At 35.0% G+C, this 7,500-nt stretch overlaps 1 protein-coding gene across 1 annotated transcript in view; it reads left to right on the forward strand.

Moving 5' to 3' along the window:
* The window catches only part of lmf1 (lipase maturation factor 1), a 52,883-nt gene that overhangs the window by 11,820 nt on the left and 33,563 nt on the right, over positions 1 to 7,500 (forward strand).

A 7,500-nucleotide genomic window follows, 5' to 3' on the forward strand; every position in this document is an offset into this window, starting at 1 on the left:
TGAATTTATTTGAGTCATAATGAATTTAATATTTTTAGTGAAATATGCTTTTTTATTTTAAGTTGACTCTCAAAACTGTGTGAATTCGAGTGAATGGAAATGAGCAGTTTATATCTGACTTTGAGTTATACTGTATAATAATAGCGCAGTCATGTCCTCCAGGGACCCGGGAATAGACTTTTGTCCTCTGTAGTGGACATTATATTTTAGTGAATTTCTCTGACATCATACATGTGACATCATACATCATGTGTGTCCTGATGTCCTGTAAAGAGCAGATCCAGGGCTTTTCAGACACACCAACAGTTCAGAAGTTTCACAATGACAACTGCGTCTCTTTGGACTTTAAAAATGACTGACATGAATTTAGTGATAATCTTATGGAAATATGATTATATTTTGTAATTATCATTTAAATCTGACAATTTTTTAATTGTTTGTCATAAATAAAAAGGAAAATGTTTTGGGGTTTCAAATCAAAAAATGACTTTGTTACGAAACAAGACATTGATTTCATACATGTCCACTGTAGAGACACCAGGACCAAATCATGTTTATCACACATTTTGAGAGACACAACAAGTGAATAGGGAAAGAAATGATATTTCAATATTGTGAAATGAATTAAATTCAATACCTATGAAATATTAGATATTATTATGAAAATATTGCCAGTTACTACTCCACTTATTACGCTTCATGTTGCCCCAAGAACACATTAATATGCACATTAAATACAATGGGAAAACCATTGCATAAAGCAAAATAGTATATCAAATCATTCTGTTATATCTTTTATAACATAGTTGAGAATCATCTTTTTACAGAGTTTGGTATATAAAATCCTGGAACATAAAAATGTTTTTATTTTTTTTATTTTTTTTTTATCCATTGTTTTTGTCTATTCATGCCTTTTTATTTTTATAAAACTGAGTCCTGGTGTCCTCTACAGAGGAACTTACATATAATTAAAAAAAAATTATATTTAAAATTTTTCCCCTATGCTCTAAGTAATGTAATGACACGAGAAAATAGTAAATTCACCAAAGTTTTCTTGGTCTCAGGAGGATAAATGGGGAATAAAGCACACGCCGTCAGACGACTTCTGTCTGGGTTTTTTACGGCTCTGCGACCGGCTCATAACTATTGTCTGCCAGAGGACCGAGCTTTTCCATGTAGATGAAAATGTTTTTCCAATTAGCGCCGTAAATGAGGAGGAATGGGGAAGGCAAGCTGCACGTTCGGGTAAACTAGGCCAAGAATATAATTGCCTTTAAGTGCTTACAACTGTAAAAACCCTGAGGCCGTTTCCCCTCAGACTCACCAATACAGCAAATGAATGAAACTAAACCGAATGCTGCTTTAATAGTAATGATTATCAGTCATCTCCTCAGATTATCAGTCACCTCCTCAGATTATCAGTCACCTCCTCAGATTATCAGATTATCAGTCATCTCCTCAGATTATCAGTCACCTCCTCAGATTATCAGTCATCTCCTCAGATTATCAGTCAGTCATCTCCTCAGATTATCAGTCATCTCCTCAGATTATCAGTCACCTCCTCAGATTATCAATCAGTCATCTCCTCAGATTATCAGTATCAGTCATCTCCTCAGATTATCAGTCATCTCCTCAGATTATCAGTCATCTCCTCAGATTATCAGTCACCTCCTCAGATTATCAGTATCAGTCATCTCCTCAGATTATCAGTCATCTCCTCAGATTATCAGTCACCTCCTCAGATTATCAATCAGTCATCTCCTCAGATTATCAGTATCAGTCATCTCCTCAGATTATCAGTCATCTCCTCAGATTATCAGTCATCTCCTCAGATTATCAGTCATCTCCTCAGATTATCAGTATCAGTCATCTCCTCAGATTATCAGTATCAGTCATCTCCTCAGATTATCAGTCATCTCCTCAGATTATCAGTCAGTCATCTCCTCAGATTATCAGTCATCTCCTCAGATTATCAGTCAGTCATCTCCTCAGATTATCAGTATCAGTCATCTCAGATTATCAGTCATCTCCTCAGATTATCAGTCATCTCCTCAGATTATCAGTATCAGTCATCTCCTCAGATTATCAGTCATCTCCTCAGATTATCAGTCACCTCCTCAATTCCTTCGCGTCTGCGAGTGTTGATGATGTAGTTTTAGTTTAGGCTCTCTGAGTTGTGTGGCTGATTAGATTGGTTTGCAATTAGCAAGACATTATTTATTAATATGAGATAAAAAAATAAAAAGAAAAGAAGTCTCTTCTGCTCACCGAGGCTGCATTTATTTGATAAAAAATGCAGTAAAATTGTGAAATATTTTTACAATTCAAAATATCTGTTTAATATGTGAATATATGTTAAAGTGTAATTTATTCCTGTGATCAAAGCTGATTTTTCAGCATCATTACTCCAGTCTTCAGTGTCACATGATCCTTCAGAAATCATTCTAATATGATGATTTGATGCTCAAGAATCACATTTCTCATTATTATCAATGTTGAATATAATTTAAAAAAAGAAGTGAATACTTTTATTCAGCAAAGATGCATTAAATTGATCAAAAGGGACATCAAAGACATTTATCATGTGACAAAATATTTATATTTCAAATAAATGCGGTTCTTTTGAACTTTCTATTCATCAAAGAATCCTGAAAAATAAAATGCATCAGTTTCCACATAAATATGAAGCAGCACGACTGTTTTCAACACTGATAATAATCATAAATGTTTCTGGAGCATCAAATCCTCATATTAGAATGATTTGTGAAGGATCATGTGACACTGAAGACTGGAGTAATGATGCTGAAAATTCAGCTTTGATCACAGGAATAAATTACACTTTACTGTATATTCACATACAGTACTGTGCAAAAGTCTTAGGCATGTTAATTAATAGTTTTAAGTCAGTTATTTATATCTTTTGCTGTAGTGTGTCAGTAGGAAATATCAGTTTACATTTCCAAACATTCTTTTTGCCATTAATTGTAATAATCCAGAGAGATTTGTGTATGCACAAGGAGTCTGACAACAGCCGGTATGATCTGATCTCACCATCATCGACTCCGAAGAAACAGAAGAAACTGAGACAGACTAAATCCAGAAGAACTGCGGAGGAACGTCTCCGAGACGCTTGAAGAAGAAACCTTCCTGCAAAGCTTCCTGAAGAACTATATGTGCAAGTGTACCTGGAAACAAGCCGTTTTAAACGCAAAGGGTCGTTACACCATATATTGATTTTAATTAGTTAATAGAAGTTAAATCATAAATAAATTCAATTTGTGATTTTATTTTTGAAAGCATTCTCACTTTACAGCATTTTAACACGAGTGCCAGTACTTTATTTCCCAGTCCTGTAGCTCTGCAGGAAGGTTTCCTCAAGCGTCTTGAAGACGTTCCCACAGTTCTTCTGGATTTAGTCTGTCTCAGTTTCTTCATGTAATCACAGACGGACTCGATGATGGTGAGATCAGATCATACCGGCTGTTGTCAGACTCCTTGTGCATACACAAATCTCACTGGATTATTACAATTAATGACAAAATGAATGTTTGGAAATCTGAACTGATATTTCCTACTCACACACTACAGCAAAAGATATAAATCACTGACTTAAAAAAAAATTGGGGGGGGGGGGGGGGTGTATTAACATGCCTAAGACTTTTGCACAGTACTGTAATTATAAAAATATTTCACAATTTTACTGTATTTTTGATCAAATAAACGCAGCCTCGGAGAGCAGAAGAGACTCTTTAATAAACATAACGTAATAATTTCAGTATTTTGAGCGCTGGTGTAGTTGTGCATTGCATGCTGGATCCTCTTCCTGAACTGTGACACATCTGCAGAGGTCAGTTGCTCAAGCTCATGCTTTAATCCGCCAACTGCTTGTTTCTCAGTGTTTTAACAGCGCTATTAAATCAGAAGTGTTGTGGTAAAAGCTTCATTAGCACAAACTCCTCGCAGTAATTTGCTGCGCTCGCCAAATGACCAAAGTGTTGTTAGCGTTTCACGAGTTGTTCTCTCTTCCGAGAAGCAGTGAAGCGAACGCCAGCGGTTGGTGGATGTGTTCTGCTCGAGCTCTCGGCTGGAAGCAGTGGCCAAGCTGTCGTTCACCATCACTTCTTTTCTTCTTCTCTTCTTCTCAGCAAGGGAGGTTTTCCAGCACACATCAAAGAGTCCTTCATCTCCAGCTCGGGTTTCTGACTGGACTTGCGGTCCGCACCGTTCCCTCGACTCCACACATGCATTATCTGTCGGAGAGCTATTTTTGATAGTTGCTTCGTGTTTGTCGGGAATCTTTCACTTAGAGACTGAAGTTCACACATTCCACCAGGAGTCAAACCGCTCGTGTTGGAAACGTTCTCGAGCGCTTTCCCCTCCATCTGTTCATATTCATAAGCCTTCGCCTTGAAGATTCGGATGAAGCCATTGCTTAAAAATGCACTTAATAGATATATATCTAAATAAGGTTATTAATGCAGACTAAATCAACTAAAATAGTGCAGATAATCTAGAGAACATTTTATGCCTGTCAGTTAATCTCTAATTACTCCAGAGTTTCCTTTACATTTTAAATAATTAGATATTATTAAATTAATCTATAATTATTACATCTTTTTTTTCTTCTTTTTAATTTTTTTATTAAATTAATTTAAAATTTAAATAAAATACAATAAAATAACTTTATTATTATTTCATTCATTTTAATTAAATTCATTTTATTTTATTTAATTTTGTTTTATTTTATTATTTTATATATATTTTTATTTATTTATTTATTTATTATTTATTTTATTATTTTTATTATTATTATTACTTTTTTTATATTTTTTTATTGGATGCTGAAGCCGTTTAAAGTCAGCCAATGTGTGAATTATTAGAGTTTTTACTTTAGGAACCCAACTCTATTTAATTAAATATTTGTTAAATATTTAATTAAATTAATTTTAATTGAATTTAATTGAATTTAATAATGGACCATTAGCATCCCTAATTAGCCAAATGCCAACCATCTTCAAGTTATAGTTCCTTCAGAAATGAAAATTGTCATCATTTACTCGTCCTCATGTCGTTCCAAAACCTGTATGACTTTCTTTCACAACACAAAAGAATACATTTGATGAGTGAAGGGAAACAAGCAGATTTAGTCACCATTGACATCCACTGAATGGATAGAAGAAAAAAAAAAAACCTAAAAAAAATCTTCTTAAAAGTAAGTCCATTATAATAAGTAATAAATAACGACAGCATTAAAGTGGTGGTTGATTATGATTTGACTTTTCTAACTTTAGTTAGTGTGTAATGTTGCTGTTTGATCATAAACAACATCTGCAAAGCCACAACGCTCAAAGCTCAAAGCAAAGGGAGATATTTGCTTTTAAAGAAATCGCTTTTTAAGGACTACAACAAACGGCTGGTAGAGACTACACCACATTCCTCCCGGGTTAGTGACATCACCAACCCTAGAATTTACATAAACCCCGCCCCCTGAACACGATTTATAGATTATCAAGGCAGAATATGCTAATCAATGACTAGAAGATAACTACACATCAGCTTCATAAATTCATCAACTAACCATTCAGAAATGTCCTGTTGCTTCTACATGTTGTCACTTCTTCTTGAGTCTCTCCATCATTCTGACTCCGGTTTGAACATAAAAGGCTAAAAGTTTTTTATAATTTTCAGAGCATGTGTGTGTGAGATAAAAGAACACAAGCTGTTGAAGCTCCGCCCCCTGTGCCGGGAGCAGCAGCTCATTTGCATTTAAAGGAACAGACACAAAACGGTGTGTTTTTGCTCACCCTCAAAAAGAGACAATTTTAACATGCGATATAAAAATATCTGTAGGGTATTTTGAGCTAAAACTTCACACACACACTCTGGGGACATCAGACACTTATTGTACATCTTCTGTAAAGGGTATTATACCACCGCTTTAAGTTCTGATGTTTTTTTGATAAAAATAAAAAATAGAAAAATGCAAAATAGAAAAAGGCCATTCTGGTATAAAACTCTCACTTTTCGGTCTATAATTATTCTCTAATGAATAAGAAAACATTCCACATTACAGAAGTCAAACGGCTTGTGAAAGGGGTTTCACGTTTTCTACTGTTTAGTCATTCCAGACTTCACTATTACAACTATCCAAGTCCATTAAATGAAGCATTCATAATCCACATTTATTCTTAACCCACTTAAGCAGATTGCATTATGGTCTGGGCAGCTCAGATAACATTTAAGTGAACTGCACTTAAACATTACATTAACCTCAGATTATTTTTGTAGTTGCTGGTGTTGCATGTATTATTATTTTTTTATTGGAAATGAGTTCGTTAATGAAAGGCACTTAATGTTAAACATATGTTTATTGTGATGTAGGATGGATCTAATATCATGTGGGCGATTCATTTGTAAATATGAAGCATTACTCATGTTTTCCTGGTCTTTGATATTTCCACAAATACTCTTAATTGTTGAACCAGTGTGGTTCGAACGCCAGAGGTGTGACCATGTGACTGGTTAGTTTCTAGTTACTATAGTAGTTATAGTTAATCAGCAAGTTTGATCGTTGTACATATGGGAAACACATCCCAGATTTGGTCCAGAATACATTTTAGGTGCATTTGGTTATTATTTTTCATGCACGGATTACATAAAACACAGTTTTGGAAGAGACTTTAGTAAACCCAAATGTGCCTCCTGTTTTCATGCACATTTCTCCTGTTTCAGGCGTTGTGTGTGTGTGTGTGTGTGTGTGTTGGACGTTTCCTCTCTGGGATAGTTGGCAGGAGCTCCTGGCGTTCCTCAAGGCTGTGTCAGGCTTGGGCAAGAGCAACTCTCTCTGGCTTCTCTGGCTACTGTCAGCTAAACTTTTCTACAAGTGATTTGCAGCGAACAGAAGTTAATGACTTTTTAATTTAAACTGTAAGCGAGCGCCCATCTGATAGCATGGCCGAAGCGTTCGTCTGGTCCAGCTCCCGTCACGTGCACCTGTGGGCTTTGGTCTGTACAGTAACATTGGTCTCATGCATGACTGACATTAATTACCTGGAATTAAACTGAGAGTTATTGAAATGAGAAGAAACCGGGCGTTTCTGTTCTGCTGTCGAGTTAGACGCTGCTTTATATGAGGGATTGAAGTTGCTGCATGCAACATATTCTACATTAGATGTGCATTTTGTCTGTGTTTGACTGATTTTGATTTTAATTTTTGCTAATTTTAGTTTGCTTTAACGGCGATGATTTAAAGAGGATGAATTTGTAGAAAAATGTATTAACTTTTATCTAAATCATTATATTGCATTGCATTATATGCTGAAACTATGAGCTTTGATCATAAAACTAAGCATCTAATATCATCTCACTAAGACATATTATTGACAGATATGAATATTTATATGCATTTTACGTCAGTTATACTGAATAAGAGGATTCATTTGCAGAAAAAAATCAGTGTACAATCGCTTCTTTTAATAATCCATTGCATTCAAAACAGTG

The sequence above is a fragment of the Leuciscus leuciscus genome, assembly GCF_965113295.1.
Source record: "Leuciscus leuciscus genome assembly, chromosome: 21".
Classification (NCBI taxonomy): domain Eukaryota; kingdom Metazoa; phylum Chordata; class Actinopteri; order Cypriniformes; family Leuciscidae; genus Leuciscus; species Leuciscus leuciscus.